The sequence below is a fragment of the Carcharodon carcharias genome, chromosome 34 (genome assembly GCF_017639515.1).
Source record: "Carcharodon carcharias isolate sCarCar2 chromosome 34, sCarCar2.pri, whole genome shotgun sequence".
Classification (NCBI taxonomy): domain Eukaryota; kingdom Metazoa; phylum Chordata; class Chondrichthyes; order Lamniformes; family Lamnidae; genus Carcharodon; species Carcharodon carcharias.
In genome coordinates, this window is record NC_054500.1 from 28,206,192 (window position 1) to 28,228,656 (window position 22,465).

Genomic DNA, 22,465 nt, shown 5'->3' on the forward strand with positions numbered 1-22,465 from the left:
TAGGGAAGTCTTGTTATAACTTTACAGGGTGTTGGTGAGGTAGTACCTAGAGTACTGAGTACAGTGTTGGTCCCCGTATTTAAGAAAGGATATACTGGCATTGGAGGCAGTTCAAAAGCTATTCACTAGGTTGATTCCTGGGATGAGGGGGTTGACTTATCAAGAACAGCTAAACAGGTTAGGCCTTTGATCATTAGAGTTTAGAAGAATGAAGGGTGATCTTATTGAAACGTACAAGATTCTAAGGGGCCTTGACAGGGTAGATGTTGAGAAGATGTTTCCACTAGTGGAGGAATCTTAAACTAGGGGATATAGTTACAGAACAAGGCGATACTCATTTAAAACTGAGATGCGAAGGAATTTCTTCTCTCAGAGCGTAGTGAATGTCTGGAATTCTCTATCCCAGAGAGTTGTGGAGGCTAGATCACAAAGTATTTAAAGAGGAGGTAGATAGATTTTTGAAATATCAGGGAGTTGAGGGCTATGAGGAGCTGGCACGAAAGAGGAAATAAGGCCTGGGGCAGATCAGCCAAGATCTTATTGAATGGTGGGGCAGGCTTGAGGGGCCGAATGGCCTACTCCTGCTTCTATTGCTTATGTTCTCAGTGCAGCAGGCCCTCAGTGCTGACCCTCCAACAGTGCAGCACTCTCTCCGTACTGACCCTCTGACAGTGCAGCACTCCCTTAGTACTGACCTTCCAAAGGTGCAGTGCTGCCTCAGTACTGACCCTCTGACAGTGCAGCACTCCCTCAGTACTGACCCTCTGACAGCGCAGCACTCTCTCCGTACTGACCCTCTGACTTTCCAAAGGTGCAGTGCTGCCTCAGTACTGACCCTCCGATAGTGCAGCACTCCCTCAGTACTGACCCGCAGTGCAACTGCCCTCAGTACTGCCCTCCAACAGTGCAGGATTCCCACAATACTGACCCTCTGACAGTGCAGCATGTTCATAGTAATGACCCTCTAACAGAGCAGTGCTCCATCTGTACTGCCTTCCAACAGTGCAGCACTCTCTCAGTACTGACCTTCAGTGCAGCACCCCTGTCAGTATGACCCTCCGACAGCGCAGCAATCCCTCAGTACTGACCGTCCAACAGTGCAGCACTTGGTCAGTACTAACCTCCAACATCGCAGCACTCCATCAGTACTGACACTCCGACAGTGGAGAACCCCCTCAGCACTGACCCTCCGATAACGAAGCATTCCCTCAGTACTGACCCTCAAATGGTGCTCCCTCAGTATTGACCCTCCAACAGCACAACACTCCCTCAGTACTGACCCTCCAACAGTGCAGCACTTGGTCAGTACTAACCTCCAACATCGCAGCACTCCCTCAGTACTGACACTCCGACAGTGGAGAACCCCCTCAGCACTGACCCTACGATAACGAAACATTCCCTCAGTACTGACCCTCAAATGGTGCTCCCTCAGTATTGACCCTCCAACAGCACAACACTCCCTCAGTACTGACACTCCAACAGTGGAGAACCCTGTCTGCAATGACCTTCAGTGCAGCACCTGAGAGTACTAACCCTCTGAAAGTGCAGCACTCCCTCAGTACTGACCCTTTGACAGTGCAGCACTCCCTCAGTACTGACCCTCCAACAGCGCAGCACTCCCTCAGTACTAACCCTCCAACAGCACAGCACTCCCTCAGTACTGACCCTCCAACAGCACAGCACTCCCTCAGTATTGACTCTCCAACAGTGCAACACTCCCTCAGTACTGACCTTCTGACAGTGCAACACTCCCTCAGTACTGACTCTCTGACAGTGCAACACTCCCTCAGTACTGACCCTCTGATAGTGCAGCACTCCCTCAGTACTGACCCTCTGACAGTGCAACACTCCCTCAGTACTGACCCTCTGACAGTGCAACACTCCCTCAGTACTGACCCTCTGATAATGCAGCACTCCCTCAGTACTGACCCTCTGACAGTGCAACATTCCCTCAGTACTGACCTTCTGACAGTGCAGCACTCCCTCAGTACTGACCCTCCGACAGTGCAGCACTCCCAGTACGGGATTAAAATTCTAGCTAAAATTACGGGCTTAAGTTTTTCAAATGGGGCTTGAAACTATAACCTTCTGACTCAGAATTGACCTGTACGTAAAATTTTATTTTCTTCTTTCAACAGTTTGTTTGAAAGGGGTTAACATTCAGTGAAAATTGTACAGAAGGTTTTCACCAAATACTTTGACCTGGGCTTCACCTCGAAATTATTTCTCAGAACCTGCAGCAAAGATTTCACCACTCCAGGCATTGTCATTCTGCTCGCCCTCTCGGAGCGTATAGGGCTCTAGGGGAGTGGTGCAAAAAAACGTACATTAGGCTTTTGGGTTTATTTAGGTGAGAGGATTAAGTCTGAACAGGTTACCATAGTTACTGCTTGGGCTGTTTGTGAATCATGCATTGTACTATCCAGCAATTTACACCCACACAAGTGTGTAAATACACCCACTCACAGAATAAAACAACCGTTTTTACAAAAATAATTTGCTGGTTAAGGATTTCTTTGCTCTGCACCAGACTGAGACAGCAAGATTCCCCCAGGGTTCCTGTTGCTGTTTATGATCTAATGATGCCTACAGGAATTGTGTTGACAAGACCATTGAGCAAAGAGAGAACCAGGCTCAACAATTATTGCGTCCACAGTCGAACAGCCTACAAGCAATCACTGCCAAAGCTTATATACGAACAATGGTTACTTGTGCAAGAATTGATATTTTAAGGAGACTGGGGAATAAAAAATACAAATAAAAATACAGCAAAAAAAAAACTTATTGATTAGAATGTGAGCTTATGGCTCCTATTTATGAAGAATAGAATTTACACACAGAAACAGACCATTTGGCCCAATACTCTATGCTTCTCTTTCATTTATTCTAGATTCCCCTTAAATGTACCTGTACTATTTCCTCAACCACTCCCTGTGTTAATGTGTTCCATATTCTCACCACTCTCTGGGTAAAGACATATCTGCTGAGTTCCCTATTGGATTTATTAGTGACTACCTTATGTTAACGGTAGAAGCAAAATACCGTAGATGCTGGAAATCTGAAATAAAAACAGAAAATGGTGGAAATACTCAGTAGATCTGGAAGCATCTGTGCATGAGGAGAGAAACAGAGTTAATCGGCAGGGTTTTCCAGAACGTCCCACCGGCAGGATTTACCATTACCGCCAAAGTCAATGGACTATCAACTAGCACGCCACATTTTCTGGTCCCCCAGCCAATGTTTCAGATCGAGTTTGGTGAAAAGTCATCAATCTGAAATGCTAACTCTGTTCCTCTATTTTATATTTATTGCTCCTAGTTCTAGCCCACTCCACAATGGAAGCATCTTCTCCAAATCAATTTGCTGAGTGTTCTTAATCTTTCTGGAGCTGAGCAGAGAAAACTGATATAAAGGATGCAAGATTCTATGAGGTGAGAACTGCCTGACAGTTCATTAAAAACATCACTCTCTGCCATAATTCCAACATGCAGTCTTTCAACAAGTGTTCCATTCCATTCAAAAGTCACTCAGCCCACAAACTTTTGGTCAATTTTTCCCTTGGGCCTTGTTCTTCTAGCAGAGGGAAATGGCGGCATCACCTGTGGCCTGGCATGCACCATCATGACAATCAGTGGCTATAGAAGCTTGACAACATCTAAAACAATACCCCACAATGTCACCTGATAACCACCTGCTATGTGGCAGTACCTGCCTCTCATGGATTGGTCTCTTCAGCCATCAGCAAAAGTGACATATGAAGCCAGCTCAAACAGATTTGCTGCACCTCCATCATCCCATATGGATGAAAAAATGGCAATGGATTTCCCTTAAACCTTCAAATTGTATCAAGAGAAGCAATCTCACTTTACTTACTTCAGCCAGTTCTCAAGAAGCTGGTGCTGGTGATGAATAAATTGGTTGCCTGTAACTTGAATCTATTTCAATTAATTCACCTTGAAGAAACTCTCTGCAATGCATGAGCAGGTCCGGTTGGAATGACCTGATTAGATAGTACAGCTGATTCATAGACTGCTGCCTGTCACTTACTGGACTTGTTTTAAACTGCTAATGTCATAATGAATCCTTCAGGGATAAAAGGCTCTCTAAGTTACCAGTTAAATGAATCTCTTTTACAAGGGAGAGTGAAGTGAAGGAGTTATCACTTTAGACTTGCAGCGCCCAAATTTCCCTCCTATTCCAAAAATGGAAAATGAAATGGATGAATGATTCTGGTGGATTAGTAAGAGGTTTAGAAACCTCTTTCCCGGATCTTCCTTTCTGTGCAACACCCAATAGTGCTAATGTCCAGGAGATAATGATGAAAATCCAACCCATGGTCAAGAGGGGAGAGAGGTTGTGTTTCCACAATGGCCAGGAAGCCCTCAAAGCACACCTTTTGAAGGGAATCGAGGCAGGTGCTCACACAGATGAATTTCTGGAACAAAAATAGAATCACCTGGAAAAACTCAGCAGGTCTGGTAGCATCGGCGGAGAAGAAAAGAGTTGACGTTTTGAGTCCTCATGACCCTTCGACAGAACTTGAGTTCGAGTCCAAGAAAGAGTTGAAATATAAGCTGGTTTAAGGTGAGTGTGTGGGGGGGCGGAGAGATAGAGAGACAGAGAGGTGGAGGGGGGGGGGCTGCTGTGGTTGTAGGGACAAACAAGCAGTGATAGAAGCAGATCATCAAAAGATGTCAACGACAATAGTACAATAGAACACATAGGTGTTAAAGTTGGTGATATTATCTAAACGAATGTGCTAATTAAGAATGGATGGTAGGGCACTCAATGTATAGCTCTAGTGGGGTTTTTTTTTATATAATGGAAATAGGTGGGAAAAGGAAAATCTTTATAATTTATTGGAAAAAAAAGGAAGGGGGAAACAGAAAGGGGGTGGGGATGGGGGAGGGAGCTCACGACCTAAAGTTGTTGAATTCAATATTCAGTCCGGAAGGCTGTAAAGTCCCTAGTCGGAAGATGAGGTGTTGTTCCTCCAGTTTGCGTTGGGCTTCACTGGAACAATGCAGCAAGCCAAGGACAGACATGTGGGCAAGAGAGCAGGGTGGAATGTTAAAATGGCAAGCGACAGGGAGGTTTGGGTCATTCTTGCGGACAGACCGCAGGTGTTCTGCAAAGCGGTCGCCCAGTTTACGTTTGGTCTCTCCAATGTAGAGGAGATCACATTGGGAGCAACGAATGCAGTAGACTAAGTTGGGGGAAATGCAAGTGAAATGCTGCTTCACTGGAAAGGAGTGTTTGGGTCCTTGGACGGTGAGGAGAGAGGAAGTGAAGGGGCAGGTGTTGCATCTTTTGCGAGGGCATGGGGTGGTGCCATAGGAGGGGGTTGAGGTGTTGGGGGTGATGGAGGAGTGGACCAGGGTGTCCCGGAGGGAGCGATCCCTACGGAATGCCGATAAGGGGGGTGAAGGGAAGATGTGTTTGGTGGTGGCATCATGCTGGAGTTGGCGGAAATGGCGGAGGATGATCCTTTGAATGCGGAGGCTGGTGGGGTGATAAGTGAGGACAAGGGGGACCCTATCACGTTTCTGGGAGGGAGGAAAAGGCGTGAGGGCGGATGCGTGGGAGATGGGCCGGACACGGTTGAGGGCCCTGTCAACGACCGTGGGTGGAAAACCTCGGTTAAGGAAGAAGGAGGACATGTCAGAGGAACTGTTTTTGAAGGTAGCATCATCGGAACAGATGCGACGGAGGCGAAGGAACTGAGAGAATGGGATGGAGTCCTTACAGGACGCAGGGTGTGAGGAGCTGTAGTCGAGATAGCTGTGGGAGTCGGTGGGTTTGTAATGGATATTGGTGGACAGTCTATCACCAGAGATTGAGACAGAGAGGTCAAGGAAGGGAAGGGAAGTGTCAGAGATGGACCTTGTGAAAATGATGGAGGGGTGGAGATTGGAAGCAAAATTAATAAATTTTTCCAAGTCCCGACGAGAGCATGAAGCAGCACCGAAGTAATCATCGATGTACCGGAGAAAGAGTTGTGGAAGGGGGCCGGAGTAGGACTGCAACAAGGAATGTTCCACATACCCCATAAAGAGACAGGCATAGCTGGGGCCCCTGCGGGTACCCATAGCCACACCTTTTATTTGGAGGAAGTGAGAGGAGTTGAAGGAGAAATTGTTCAGCGTGAGAACAAGTTCAGCCAGACGGAGGAGAGTAGTGGTGGATGGGGATTGTTCGGGCCTCTGTTCAAGAAAGAAGCTAAGGGCCCTCAGACCATCCTGGTGGGGGATGGAGGTGTAGAGGGATTGGACGTCCATGGTGAAGAGGAAGCGGTTGGGGCCAGGGAACTGGAAATTGTTGATGTGACGTAAGGTGTCAGAGGAATCACGGATGTAGGTGGGAAGGGACTGGACAAGGGGAGAGAGAAGGGAGTCAAGATAACGAGAAATGAGTTCTGTGGGGCAGGAGCAAGCTGAGAAGATCGGTCTACCGGGGCAGTTCTGTTTGTGGATTTTGGGTAGGAGATAGAAGCGGGCCTTCCGAGGTTGGGCGACTATCAGGTTGGAAGCTATGGGAGGGAGATCCCCAGAGGAGATGAGGTCAGTGACAGTTCTGGAAACAATGGCTTGATGTTCAGTGGTGGGGTCATGGTCCAGGGAGAGGTAGGAGGAAGTGTCTGCGAGTTGACGCTCAGCCTCCGCGAGGTAGAGGTCAGTGCGCCAGACAACAACAGCACCACCCTTGTCAGCGGGTTTGATGACAATGTCAGGGTTGGACCTGAGAGAATGGAGTGCAGTAAGTTCAGAGAGAGACAGGTTAGAATGGGTGAGAGGAGCAGAGAAATTGAGACGACTAATGTCGCGCCGACAGTTCTCAATGAAAAGATCGAGAGAAGGTAAGAATCCAGAGGGAGGGGTCCAGGTGGAGGGAGAATATTGGAGATGGGTAAAAGGATCCGTTGAACTGGGAGAGGACTCCTGCCCAAAGAAGTGAGCCCGGAGACAAAGACGGCGGAAGAAGAGTTCAGTATCATGCCGAGCCCGAAATTCATTGAGGTGAGGGCGTAAGGGTATGAAACTAAGTCCTTTGCTGAGCACTGAACGTTCAGCATCGGAGAGGGGAAGGTCAGGGGGTATAGTGAATACACGGCTGGGGTTGGGATTGGAAGAAAGGGTGGGGACGGAGTTCTGGAGTCTGGCCTGGAGGATCTGGCCCCAATATTCAATGACCTCACATGAGTGGTCAAGGTCAGTGAATGCACCATCAAATGATCTCTCCTACCTGCCATGCTGCCAACAGCTTGCGCTACTCAATGCACCACAGCCCCAACACTCAACCATTAGCAAGCAGGTTTAATCCATTACAGTCAGATGCTCCACCTCACCCTCACACACTTACCAATGCTATCGGCCTCACACTCTCATCTTGCAGCTTCCACGTAATTCCAGCTATTCAGCTATGACAGACATAACAACACACTCACTGACATTCTTCCCACTCTCTTACAGGACCAAGGTGCATATAATCAGAGGGAGCAGCGAAGGACCAGCAAGCAACAGGCATGCCTGCATCTCCTGAATCTTTGGAAAAGACAGTGCTCGAAATTATAGGGCCAGCTGTGACAGAGGCCATTGCACCCGGAATCACCAAGAACTGTCAGGATGACGGTATGTTCCTGCCCCTTATTCACTTTTTAAAATCCTACTCCACATTCATCCTGCTATCTGGCCTACAGAAATATTTCATGCATTGGCAGCTCTGTCCGAGGGCCTATTCTCACTGTCAAGAAGCATGGAGGAGTCAGGCTCCAACCTAGCACAGGGTTTCATGCAGAGCTTGGAGCCCATCCTTTCCAGCTCAGAAGTATTCATCAATTCCATAACAGCACTTGTGAATCTAACTGAGATGCAGTGTCTGGTGGCCAATGGTGATGTTTGGCTGTGATTTTAGATGAACCAGTGTATGAATAGCTGGTCACTGACAGGCCCACCTGGAGTGAAGAGATTCCTGATATCTCCTCCTCTTCTTCCTCCTCTCCCTCATTTCCAGGTGCACTCCGAAGGCCTGGCTTCATGGGTTGTGCCATCATGAGAGAGAGTTTGTGGGAAACACAGCAGACCACCATGAGCCTGAAGACAGATTCCAGCGAATCCTAGAGGAGACCCCTCAGCTGGTCCAGGCAGCAGAAGCATTGTTCCAGAATTGTTGACCCCACAATAATCCTGGTCACTGCAGGGTGGTGGAGAGGAATCATGTGCCAGGTGTAGACAGGTAACCCTCATCGCCAAGCTGCCAGTCTCTGCTTTGTCATGGTGGCTCAAAGATGGCGGGTATAGCTGACTGCTTCAGGATCAATGCGATTGTATTTTAGGATGATGTTGCCGGGGGTCAGTGTGTCGAACCTCATCACTGAAAATTCACATCCAGGGTTTGCTGAGAATCTCTAATGTAGAAGAGTGCATCTCACTCATTAATCAGAGGTTATGAGGCCCACTTAGTGTAAAACTGCTCCAATTACTTATTTACAACCCAATATCCCAATCAGATGGTTTAATTTACCACCAATGGTAAATTGTGCATTAGCACTGGGCCAATGACTCTGGGTAATTGCCTCATATTCACCACATAAATCACCTTAACGGTCTCATACAGGGTTATCATCTCCTTCACAATTTGAAGTCAGGCAACTCCTTTCAAAATCATGGAATACCTGAACAAGGTTTGAATTTGAAGACTTAAATTTCAACCCTCAGTGTTCATTACATTAGACAAAGTCCTTTGTTTAAACCCATCATTAGAAACATAATTTTTCTTGCTGCTAGCTCAGCAAAGCTCCACAGCAGGGCAATGACTTGAACATGAAGAAGTAATTTTCTGGTCCTCATGGATTTCCGGTTGGGAGCGTGCCTTGCCACTAATGATTGCAGTGTGTAAATGTGTCAATGTGATTCTGAGTTAGGAGGTGGACATCAGGCTTAATTATAACACTCGATGGTCGTCTCTTAAATTAATCAACTCTCTGTTCCCATTTCAAAACACGCTGCAGGATTTATATCACAGTCATAATACTGCAGCGTTTTTTACCTTAGCTGCCTGGCTTATTCTCTCTGATCCCAGGTTTCAAACTCTGGCAATTTAGTTCCACTTGGCTCAATTGGGAACCCCTTTATCGTGTGGCCAAAGCCGTAAACTCAAGCACGACACCAAGAGCCAGGTTTAATCTCGGCGCACATTCTTTGCATTGTTGAGGGAGTGCTACTATTGTCAAAGTTCTATCACTTTCACTTGAGACAGTTAACTGAGAAACTTTCTACTCTCTAAAGAACAAGCGGATGTTTGAAAAGATGAAATGGCAAAGAGAATTGAGACAGGATGAGGTGAAGAAGCACATGAGGCTGACATCAGGTAAATGTGTAAGAAAGCTGAAGGTGATGGAATTGGTTTCGTTGAGAGTAAGCTGTTGCAGTATTGTAAAAGGAGGCAAAAACTGTCTTGTTTATGGAGCTGGTTTTCTATTTGGGACCCACTGGAACAATTAACAGACAACAACAACTTGTATTGATATAGCACCTTGAACATAGAAAAATATCCCAAGGTGCTTCATAGAAGCATTATCAAACAAACAATTTGACATTGAGTTATATGAGTCAATATTCAGTTGTGATCAAAAACTTGGTCAAAGAGATAGGTTTTAAGCAGCATCTTAAAGAAAGAGAGGTAGAGGGTTGGAGAGGTTCAGAGAAGGAATTCCAGACCTTAGGGCCAAGGTAGCTGAAGGCACAGCCTCCAATAGTGAAGTGATTAAAATCGGGGACGAGCAAGAGAATTGAAGGAGCAAAGAGATCTTAGAGGTTTGTATAGTTGGAGGACGTTACAGAGAAAGGGAAGGGGCGAACAGGCCATGGAAGGGCTGGAAAACTCCCAGAAATGCCTTATAAATATTGACACACTTCCAGGACTTCTGTGCTAACTTCTAAGTGACAACGCCTGACTCAAAGAACAATGCTGCTGTTATTAAAGGAAATAATTATTATACAGCAATGGGCTAATAAATGAACTCATTACAGAAACCTAGTAAATTTAGCAACCCTCAGGGTTGCTCCCAGCACTTGTCAGAAGATCCCAGGAATCTTTAGGAGGAGTAAACAAAAACCTATTGAAGCGATTAAATTAATTTGCACTTGGTCATTATCGCTCTGAGCCTGAGAGAATTTTTTTTAAAGGTTTTTAAAAATACATAAATCTTTGATTCATAACCAGGGATCAGAGGGTATCTGGAATAACTGCTTGTTCATTCTGAATGCCTTATTATTATTCGAGTATTATTAATCAATGTTCTATTATACATTCAAAATATGCAAATAGGTTTAATTGTGTAAATTTTTTTCAAATGATCTTCTCTCTGTTCCTCAGTAATGGCCTCGAGATTAATCAGGTCTCACTCCTCTGTGGAATCAATCAGGACTGAACACATTCCTAGACACACATTCCCATCAAATTGCATTCATTTCTTGTTGCTCACATTTAACAAAGTGCTGGAAAGTACGCTGAGGGAAGGAGACAAGTCCGTAAGCACTGATGGAAAGAAAATGACAGCTGGTGCACCAAGATGCACTAAGCCATTTCAGATCAGACAGTCATTTTTCGAGTTAGTTGCTCTCCATCAGGGCAGTGATTGGGTTCTCGACCCTTGGGCAGGGCCAGAAATATCACCTGTTGCTGATCACTATTCACGTGTGTAAAGAACATACCTTTTTATTTCTGTTGGACTATGGATTAAAATTACAATGGCTACAGTTTGAAGGACATGTCTACTGGAACATTGTGAGGGATATATGCAATGTTGCTATCCTGGAACTGAGTGTGCCATGAAAGACAGGATGGTACCAAGGAGTCTGGTTTAATGGAGAACTGCCTGGCAACAATGTTTTAATTAGCTCCTGCTAGGTGACCAGGCTTTGTGTGAGAGCAGTGCAGCAGAGAATAGCTCCTAGCCTGAAAAGGAACAGGACCTAAAACCTCTACCTCCTGTTTGTGTCAGATTCCAGTAATTCTACAATAATAGCTAGCTGGCTTTTTCTCCTCATACCTCTATAACCTGCTCTCTCTCTTAAAACCTGTCAAGAAGCAATGGGGAAAATCACTGTTAGAGACATTGAAAGGCAAGTGCTCAACCAGTGAACTAAAGACTGAAAGTGCTGGAAGACAGACCATCATGTGTCATCAACAATGAACTGAAAGGAATTTGGAAGACATCGAGCAAAATCAACCCATTGAATCCTGTACTCCGGAATTGGTGTGATTAAACTGTTCTATCCCACCCTTAAAATCCATGTTTTTGTGTGTCTTGTGTTTTGTGTGTGTATAGGGATTTAAGAAGGGGTAGAGTTTAGGTTATAGAGTTAGAAATTAGCAGCTCATACTTTTTTCTTTTGCCACTGGTTAAAAGACAATTTGTTCAATAAACAGTTATTTACTTATTAAGCTTACAAACCTGGTGCTCGGATTCTATTAACCTAAATTAAACAATTAGGTGGGTGGATGAAACTTTTTCACGTTTGCCATGGCTCAGGGAGCAATGGGGCTTGATATTGCAGCGCACTATCCCCAGTGAGTCATGACACCTGTGTTAGGGCAGGGCTGAGCCTGAATGTGATGCCTCACACAGTCAAACAACCCGATGATGAAGCATGGCCGATTTAGGCAAGATACTAGAGGACAATGCGCTTCCTTCAAGTTCCAGCATGTAAAAGATTGGTCGATAACTACAGCGTCTAAGTTTAAGATAGCTGAAAGAATAAGGATTTGGACTATTATTAAATTAAGTGATGGAAGCACAATTATTAATATATTTTAAAATGAGTGGAAGGATACTAGATGTAAATTGTCTGTATCAAACAATTGGGCTAATTTTCAAAATGATCACCATACCTGGATTCAACAATGTATAAAATCCACCAGGCTTAGAATCTTTTGAGAATTCATCTTAATCACATTTCCACTTGCTTATTAAGGAAAAGACACTGAAGCCCTCGGGATGCATCCTATTTACTAAGTCCAGAGAACTTCGATGGAGGTTTTACGAGAGCCAAGGTTTAGTTACTTCTAAGGGTGCATAGGGATACCTCTGGAAGTTAACTGGTTAAAGACAGGCCAAAACATTGGGCTCATTCTGGGACTAAGTCCCATTGTGGGGGCAGGAACAGGGAGCCTTTCCCGCCACAGAGGCCTATGGGAATTTGCGCTGTATTGCACGGCACTGGTCTTATTAATTATGCAGTCGGGGGTTTCCTGATGTTTTGTGTGGCGGGAAGAGCTGAATGGCTTGCGCCCTGCCATCACATCCGGGTACCATTTTTAAAGTAGAAGATGGACCTCCTGGAAGACTCTGAAGTTCAAAGATCCACCTTGCAGATGCTCCACCTACCCACTGCAGCATGTTTCAGGGTCAACAGTCACTGGAGGCCTCCATCCCAATCTCCACAGGCTGTCTCAGGCCTTCTTCAGTTAAGTCCCGACATCTCCACACTAGGTTGGGCCAGACATGTTCTGGGCCGGCTTGATATCACGCTGGCAGCATGAACAATTGGATTCCGGTTGAGCCTTTATCTGCATACCATTAACGGGATGCAAAATGGTTTCATGCCGGCTTTTGGCAGGAATGGCGACATGCAGTGACAGGCAGGAGCGCGTGTTCCCACTGTCATTTTACACCGGTGAGAAACTGCTTTTTCAGCTCCCACTGCATTGTTGTCCCACCCGCCCGCCATCAAACTCACCACAGTGGGTACTGGAAAATTACGCCCAGTGTCCTTGTAAACTGCCTTGTCCCAGTCCAGCCTGACCCACACTACCCATCAGGGGGCACTGGTTCTAAAGGTTACCTGAAAGTCAGTGAGAAGAATCCCATCCCATCCATTCTTCTAGTCAAGTGAGAGATCAACCAATCCAAATCCCACCATGACCCAGTCTCTGTGGATAGCTGTCTGTCACGGACACAGCGTGACTGGTTGTGCCCCGGACACCAGGCTGGTTATTACCCAGAAATATAGCTACTTTCTGCAGAATCTAGCCTGCTTTGTCATCACAAGCTTAATGCGGTGGTCATTCCATTTTAAATTAAAACAAGATTTTTCTGTAAGATCCATTTGTCAAGTGTCAATTGATTAAGTGATAATCGGAGATTTAACTCAGGTCCTGCTTCATAATCTGCTGAAGTAGGCACTTTCCTGTGACAGGAGTGACACAGCATTAATAATTTATTTACCCTTGCTTCGATTTCAGGTGTGTGTTTGATCTTGCCTGTTTTTTCTGGGCTTGTACTTGATGCGCTGAAATACTCAAGATCACATTCAGGCAAAACCTTATTTAATGCCCAACAACTCACGCCCCAGGAGTAGCAGAGAACTGATACAGAGATAGTCAGGCAGGCAGAGCTGGTGGGCTGTGCTCCAGTATTTCGGAGAGGTAGCAACTAAATGGATAGCTGAGGAGTGAGGAGAGGTTAGAGTCTGGGATTGCTTACACTGGAGAAAGGATCTCATTGCAATTTTTAACGTCCAAAGTGATTGTGAGAAACATGGTCCCAATAAACAAATGGAAAAGAATGAGGAGAACATAACTGACAAAAACTTCATGTTTGGGAATGTTAAGACTTAATCTAGTTGGTGGCAGGGGAGCGGAGAGGGGCTCAGATGCAATCGCAAGCCACAAGAACAAACCTCAACTGGTTTCTAGCCCTCCTGTAAGACACAGATGAAGTTACAGACTAGGATCAATAATGTTCTATGATCTCATTAAATGACAAAAGATTTAATGATAGTTAAAAGCAGAAAGAAGCAGAGACGGAGAATTCTGTGAGACTGCTCTTTCAGCCTCACCTAAAGCCCAAGCTTCACATTTGAGTCCATCACACAACCAGACAGTGATACTAAGTCAACTGGAACCTATTTCATCTTCAAATGACATCATCAGCGCCACAATGTAATTTTAACTCCGAATACTGGAAGGCTCAATGAGGCTGAAGCCAGCCACCAGATTGAGCCGGGGAAGAGTGGGAGCAAAGGACAAGGCATTTTTATTTGACTGTTCTGATGATTCCTCATAAGCCAGAAATGCAGGAACTTTCCCCCAACTCTGGACTTACCTTCCTTCTCATCACCAGCATCGCCTTCCAACTTGATCCCAATCTCATCCCAATTACCATTGGAATTCACTGGATCGTGACCCGGAGCGAGTGGATTGTGGGGAATTGCACAGAAAAGAACCTGAGCAGCAAACTTCCCATAGCATCCACTCAACAGAAGTGCCTTAATGCACTTGACACTAACAGAAATTCACAGCTTTTCTCAATCATAAATTATAATCTTTCTACAAGCTAAAATCACCCTGCGCAACACAAAACCTCACAAGGCTACCTACAGGAGATGTGAATTGTCTGCTGTGTTTATCCTTTCTCTTAATTTGTTTGATTTATGTTTATGACAATCATGACCTTTAAGGCCTCAAATCCTCACTCTGAGGGGCTACCAAATCTTAATTTAAATTTTAGTTGTCTTAAAGGGCCCTCACTACAAATAAGGAATCGGCGAGAAATTAATCTGCATCTGTCTTTGGGTGCAGGGATCACGATTCGTGACCTGCCCATGTCTGTTCTCATTGAGGTAGGATTTACCCAATTCTTTCTTTCATCCAAACGGGGCCCATGCTGATGGCTGAGTGCTCAGCAGTGGCCCCAGCAGCATGCGCTAAGAGCACATTGTACAAGCCGCCTTCTGCTCGTAAAGGCTGTCTGTCTCTCTTAAAGGAGAGCTACACTCATTGGAAGGGAGCTTCCACTGGCTGCTAGTACTGACACTGGCTGTATGTAGAAGATGCACAGTAAGAGCACCAGGGAGAGAGAAAGAGCTCCTCATTTCACTAATGCAGTGCTGGAGACCTCGGTGATGAAGGTGGACAGAAGGAGAGAGATTATGTTTCCATGGACACCAGGTGGCCCTCACTGGTCATCTTCTGACAGGAACAGGAGCAGCTGGCCAGGAATATCAATGTCCAGAGTCTGACCCCGAACCCTGGCTTCATCCTGGTAACCAAGATTAGTAAATGCATCTTCACATGAATCTCATACCCACCAGTCTACCAAATTCTCATGCTGCTTGATGCACCACACCCCAGACACTCACCCAGCACTAGTCCTAGGCTCTAAGGAATCATACTAAACATCCAGCTACACCACCCTCACACGCCTACCAATGAAGACCAGCTGTACACACGGCTCTCAATTCCTCCACATACCTCCAGCTATTCAGTTGTGGCATGAATATCACCTAAATACAGTGCATGGGCATTAACAGCAAAGTTTTGAAGAAGCATCACTGACTTGAAATGTTAACCCTATTTCTCTCTCGACAGAGAGAGTCTGCTGGTCTGCTGAGAAATTCTAGCCCTTTCTGTTATTTATGCAATAACTGACATTCTGCCTCTTTCCTGCAGGACAAGGTGGCCCCTAGCTATATTGCTGTTCCTTCGCCGTTGCTGGTCAAAATGCTGGAACTCCTGGAATGCAGGAATGCTGTGGAGTGGTTCAAGAAGACAGCTCACCACCATCTTCTCAAGAGCAATTAGGGATGAACAATAAAGGTTGACCTATCCAGCGACGCCCATATCCTGTGAAAGAATACATTTTTAAAAATTTAACCCCTGGGAGCAGGGCAGAATGATGGAGTCCCAATGATGAAGGGGATGCTCCTCAACATTAAGCTGGCTGTGACAGAGCCCTGGGCATCCAGGATCACTTTGTGAACTGCAGAGGCTAGTTTGGAGTTGGGATCTGCATGTGCTATGTCACCGAGCACAAGTGGGCTGAAGGCAGGCCAGTGGGAAAGCACAGTTCATGTGTCAGACAGTGTCCAGTTACTGTCAATTAGCAGCAGGGAGTCTGGCTCCAATTTGGCAGAAGAGATAGTGCAGAACATCCCCCCTCCACAACCTCTGTTCCATCTCCCTGCCATGGCTGCAGACCCAGAGGCACTGCCACAGCTACCCACATACCTGCTGCAGCCTTTATATGGACACGTCACCTTATCCTTGGCCCTCTTGCAAACATCCAATAGATGCTGAGGCATTGTTGAACCTCAAACTAGATTTATAAGCAGCCGCATGACTGAGTCAGGTTCAGAGACCGATTCAATTTCAATTAATTTTATCTGCAACCATTATCTTGGATAAGCTCGTGTTTTTTAAAAAAATGAACACCAGCTCATAAAAAGGTTCCCAAAGTTTGTGTTTACCAGATTGATATGAAAATCTAAGCGCAGGAATTGCACAATCACTCGAGGCAGAATCATCCCAGACTTGCACCAAGTGCAGAATTGGTGTGAGAAAAGTCGTTTTACTGGCCACAATGGTGGGTTTTCATGCTGAAACATCCCCTTCCCAGCACGTCCCGGCTCATTAATAATGTATCCACGGGAAACACACAGGATTGCTGCGGGCGGGCTTGGATTTGCCCATCACACCGTGACCTCGGTGCCTCCTCGCTCCAGGTGCCATATTTAAAGTGCATCAGAGAGCAGCTTACTTCATGTCTATAGGCCAGGGCTACTCCAGGTGACAGATGGCCCCAAAAGCAAAGAAGACAGCAGACGCCAAATTTAGTGAGGCTTCTTTGGGGTGCCTGCTGGAAGCAGTGGCAGGCCGATGTGAAGTCCTCTACCCCTGCTCCGACCGCAGGAGGTCCACCAGAGTCACCAATCTGATCTAGGAAGCAGTGGTAGCGGCGGTCAGCACCACTGGATCACAGAAGAGGTCAGCCAATCAGTGCAGGAAGAGGATGAATGATCTCATCCGTTCCTCCAGGAAGTCAACCACTTCATCACTCTCAATTCACACACTCCCAAACCCATCACACACCCACAGGGATCTCACACCTCAAGGGACAAAACCACTATCTATCACACACACCCTCACATCTCCATCTGGCTCATATCCTCTGGAGCTCACATGCTGATCCTGTCCATGGCTCCGCTTACCACACAAACATTCCACACGGTGCCATGCGTCCTGCTCACACCCTCTCCATCTGTTTTTGTGCAGGAGAAGCTGGCCACTACAGCAGGGAGAGGTCCCAGATTGGGGTGAAGTGGCCCACATTAGGCCCCTCACTCACTTTGACTGGTGAGTATGTGGACCGTGCCTGTGACAACGTTAAGGTCAGCAGTGAACACCCACGTAAGGATCCTGCAACACATCATCCCTCTCTCAATGCAACTGTGAGTGCTCTCTCCTGCTCTTGACTCAGCTGCCATGCACTAATTATCTCTAACAGCATCTGTGCCATTTCAACACCCCATCCTGCTCTCAAGCCCACATGTCCGTCCTTGGCCTGCTGCATTGTTCCAGTGAAGCCCAACACAAACTGGAGGAACAGCACCTCATCTTCCAACTAGGCAATTTACAGCCTTCCAGACTGAACAATGAGTTCAACAACTTCAGATCATGAGCTCTCTCCTCCATCCCCACCCCCTTTTTATCATTTTTTCAATATTCATTCTCACTTCTAACTTTTTATTTTTAAATTCTTATTTTTATCCACTTATTTTTATTTTTATTTTAACTATTTTTAAAATTTTTAAATTTATTTTCATTTTTATTCATTATTTATCTCCACCTTTTATCCTGTTTTCAATCTTTTTTCCCACCACTGTCCCCTTCCCCCCCACCACCCCACCCTCACAAGGACCATCTGTCATTTATTCATAACAAAAACAGAATTACCTGGAAAAACTCAGCAGGTCTGGCAGCATCGGTGGAGAAGAAAAGAGTTGACGTTTCGAGTCCTCATGACCCTTCATGAGGACTCGAAACGTCAACTCTTTTCTTCTCCGCCGATGCTGCCAGACCTGCTGAGTTTTTCCAGGTAATTCTGTTTTTGTTTCAGATTTCCAGCATCCACACTATTTTGCTTTTAACTAATTACCTCTACTTTGGTTCACGGGGAGCTCTGCCAAGCAACCAACACCATCAGCCAGCCAGTCCTTCAGATCCATCCAGGTCCTCACCACCAGCGAAGAGGACAGCTCCTCCATTGAAGAGCTGGAAATAAGCAGCCTGGAAGACCTGTCATAGTGCTTACCCACACCCTGCACCAGCGCAGAGACACACACCTAAGTGGGACCTAGATCTAGAGCAGTCCCGGGTTAACAGTCAGGTGGTGAACGCACAGGCATATATCCGAAGCAGGAGGAGGCAGATTCAGCTGAGCCCTCCGGCTCTCAGAGGACCGCTGGGGAAAAGGCATCTGTGGGGTTCCAGTCCGATGATGAGCCTCTGGATTCGGCCTTCCAATTCATCCTGGAGATTCATCAGAAAGTGGGAGAACATCACACGGAGCTGTTGGAAGACCTCAACAGAGTTGCACGCGAGTTGGAGGAGTGCGTTCACCTGCTCTCAGATGCAGTGGTGTTCACCTGCGAGCGCATGGAGGTCTCCATGGGAAGGATGGGGGATGCCATGGAGATCCTGGACAAGCAGAACGTGGAGATGAGCGCAGACCTGCACTCCATCACTGCAGCCCAAGAATGAGTTCTTGCAGTTGCAACGCAAGAGGGAAACGGGGCACCGCGACATCCCTCCAGGCACTCCTTCTCCTCAAGGAGTCAGGCTGGGGCCCTTATTTTGCCTATTAACCTTTTGTGCAGCACCTTATCAAATGCCTTTTGAGATCCAGGTATACTATATCTACTGGATCCCCTTTAACTACCCTACCACTTACATCCTCAAAAAACTCAAATAAATTTGTCAAACAGGATTTCTCCCTGGTAAAACCATATTGACTTGTTCTAATCATACTATGCTTTTCTAAGCGATTGTTAAGACTTCCTTAATATTAGATGTCATCATTTTCCCAACAACTGATGTTAGGCTAACTGGCCTGTATTTCACTGTTTTCTCTCTCCCTCCTTTCTTGCAAAGTGGTGTAACATTTGCCAACCTCCACCTAGTCGGACCATTCCTGAATCTGGGGAATTTTGGAAAATCATAGCCAGTGCAAGCACTATCTCTGCAACTATCATCAGGTCCTCGGGATTTGTTGGATTTTATTCCCTTACGTTTCTCCAACACTTTATCCCTGCTGATATTAGCCTCCCCAATTCCCTCACTCTTTTTAGCCCCTAAGTTATTGTCCATTTCTGTTATGGAACTTGTGTCGTCTACTGTGAAGACAGACATAAAATATTTGATCAATGCCTCTGCCATTTCCTTATTTCCCATGATAATACTTCCTGTCTCTGCTTCTAAGAGAACAATGTTTACTTTAACTACTCTTTTCCTTTTTATATACTTATAAAAGCTTACAATCTGTTTTTATATTTCTGGCTTCTCTTATATTCCATTTTTTTCTCTTTTGATCAACTTTTTGGTGGTCCTTTGCTGATTCATGTGCATGTCCACCACTTGTATCGCACTTGAAAATCTCTCTTCCCCCACAAAGTGAAGACTCTTTGCTGGAGTAAATTTCAACATGGGGCAGCAGTCCTCTGATACTTTGATTCAGTCACTACTCTTCAGGTTTAGAGAGGGATGCCACTATGACTGTGAAATGGGCATCACTGTTGAATCAGATTCAGTCTTGCCGTGTATTCACGCACACACACACTTCCAGCAGAGTCACTGGATAGGGATCAGTAGTACTTCTTTCCCAAACCCAGGGAGACTGAACCATTGACTTAGAGCAGCTAATAAAAGACACATTGAGCTCTCAGTCCTACCCAAAATGCTGCCTTTAACCAACTGAATTATTGGCACAGCCTAATATTTCATTGGTTTTAATCCTGTTACTGCAGCTCAGTCTATGACCTGGTAAGATTGATTGATATTCACATGTAATCCGGTAATGACTGAGTTACTTCCTAATGATTGTCATAGTTTACTTAGCGGGTCATTAAACTCACTCTCAATTTCCCATCTTTCACTTTACTTATTTAACAAGCATTGAAGCGAAAGGTGAACAATGAGATTAATGGACTAATAGTATTCACAGAGGAGATGGCTCATTATATGAGCTTTCCTTTGCCAAATTCATGCCTCATTTGCACCGCGGCAGGGATCTGGTGAATACCTGCAGGAATTCCAGGTGAATGTGAAATGAGGGCTGAGTTCATTCTGACTAGAAGCTGCCTGATGTCAGGTCAAAGTGCATGGGGTCAGTAATGTCAAAGTGGGATCCTGGCTGAAAAAGAACTCATCCATTTCACAGTGAGGACTGAAACACCCAACTAACCACACCAGTACTAAACATTTAACTATCGCCACTGGCAACAGCCAATCTCTGGAATTAAATGATAATAGCTATAACGTTTTGCCACCTGACACATGCTCCCTCTCCAGCTTGGTCATTGTTTTGGAGTCGAAACTCAAGCACCAATTAAGCAGAGCCCCAGAGAGTGGGTGTGAAACATGAAGGCTCTTTTTCAACGTAAAAAAATCAAGCAATGCAAATTATATTCATCTGAGTGTTAAATAGCTGGTGATCAACTTGTCCCTGTTAAAAAGAAAAGGAAGGGAAACATCTCTGTTTGCCTTTAGCAATGTCAGGATATCACAAAGTGCTTTACAGCCAATTAAATCCTTTTGAAGTGTAGTCCTTATTGTAATGTAGGAAATGTAGAACCAATTGTGCACAGCAAGATCCCACATACAATGCTATGACAATGGCTACATAATCTCTTTTAGTAACATTGACTGAGGGATAAATACTGACCAAAACACTGAGGAGAACCCGCCATCTCTTCTTTCATATAGCACTATGGGATCTTTTATTTCTGAGAGTGAAGAGGGATCCTTAGTTGAACATATCATCTAAAAGATGGTGTCGGCCTTGATATTAGTGCTCAAGTCCTGGAGAGGGACTTAAAGCCATAACCTCCTGTCTCAGACGTTAAGAGTGCTACCCACCGAACCACAGCTGACATCGGGGAGGGGGGAGGCGGGGGGGTGGTATATACCCTGTGTGTAACCCCATGCTGTACCTGCTTTGGGAGTGTTTGATGTGGACAGTGAAGAGGCAGCTTTACTCTGTATCTAACCCCGTGCTGTACCTGCTTTGGGAGTGTTTGATGGGGACAGTGTAGAGGGAGATTTACTCTGTATCTAACCCCGTGCTGTACCTGTCCTGGGAGTGTTTGATGAGGACAGTGTAGAGGGAACTTTACTCTGTATCTAACCCCATGCTGTACCTGTCCTGGGAGTGTTTGATGGGGACAGTGTAGAGGGAACTTTACTCTGTATCTAACCCCGTGCTGTACCTGTCCTGGGAGTGTTTGATGTGGACAGTGTAGAGGTAGCTTTACTCTGTATCTAACCCCGTGCTGTACCTGCCCTGGGAGTGTTTGATGGGGACAGTGTAGAGGGTGATTTACTCTGTATCTAACCCCGTGCTGTACCTGTCCTGGGAGTGTTTGATGGGGACAGTGTAGAGGGAGGTTTACTCTGTATCTAACCCTGTGCTGTACCTGTCCTGGGAGTGTTTGATGGGGACAGTGAAGAGGCAGCTTTACTCTGTATCTAACCCCGTGCTGTACCTGTCCTGGGAGTGTTTGATGGGGACAGTGTAGAGGGAGGTTTACTCTGTATCTAACCCTGTGCTGTACCTGTCCTGGGAGTGTTTGATGGGGACGGTGTAGAGGGAGATTTACTCTGTATCTAACCCCGTGCTGTACCTGTCCTGGGAGTGTTTGATGGGGACGGTGTAGAGGGAGATTTACTCTGTATCTAACCCTGTGCTGTACCTGTCCTGGGAGTGTTTGATGGGGACAGTGTAGAGGGAGGTTTACTCTGTATCTAACCCCGTGCTGTACCTGTCCTGGGAGTGTTTGATGGGGACAGTGTAGAGGGAGGTTTACTCTGTATCTAACCCCGTGCTGTACCTGTCCTGGGAGTGTTTGATGGGGACAGTGTAGAGGGAGCTTTACTCTGTATCTAACCCCGTGCTGTACCTGTCCTGGGAGTGTTTGATGGGGACAGTGTAGAGGGAGCTTTACCCTGTATCTAACCCTGTGCTGTACCTGTCCTGGGAGTGTTTGATGGGGACAGTGTAGAGGGAGCTTTACTCTGTATCTAACCCCGTGCTGTACCTGTCCTGGGAGTGTTTGATGGGGACAGTGTAGAGGCAGCTTTACTCTGTATCTAACCCTGTGCTGTACCTGTCCTGGGAGTGTTTGATGGGGACAGTGTAGAGAGAGCTTTACTCTGTATCTAACCCCGTGTTGTACCTGTCCTGGGAGTGTTTGATGGGGACAGTGTAGAGGGAGATTTACTCTGGATCTAACCCCGTGCTGTAGCTGTCCTGGGAGTGTTTGATGGGGACAGTGTAGAGGTAGCTTTAGTCTGTATCTAACTCCATACTCTACCTGTCCTGGGAGTGTTTGATGGGGACAGTGTAGAAGGAGCTTTAATCTGTATCTAACCCCATGCATTACCTACCGTGGGAGTGTTTAATGGGGAT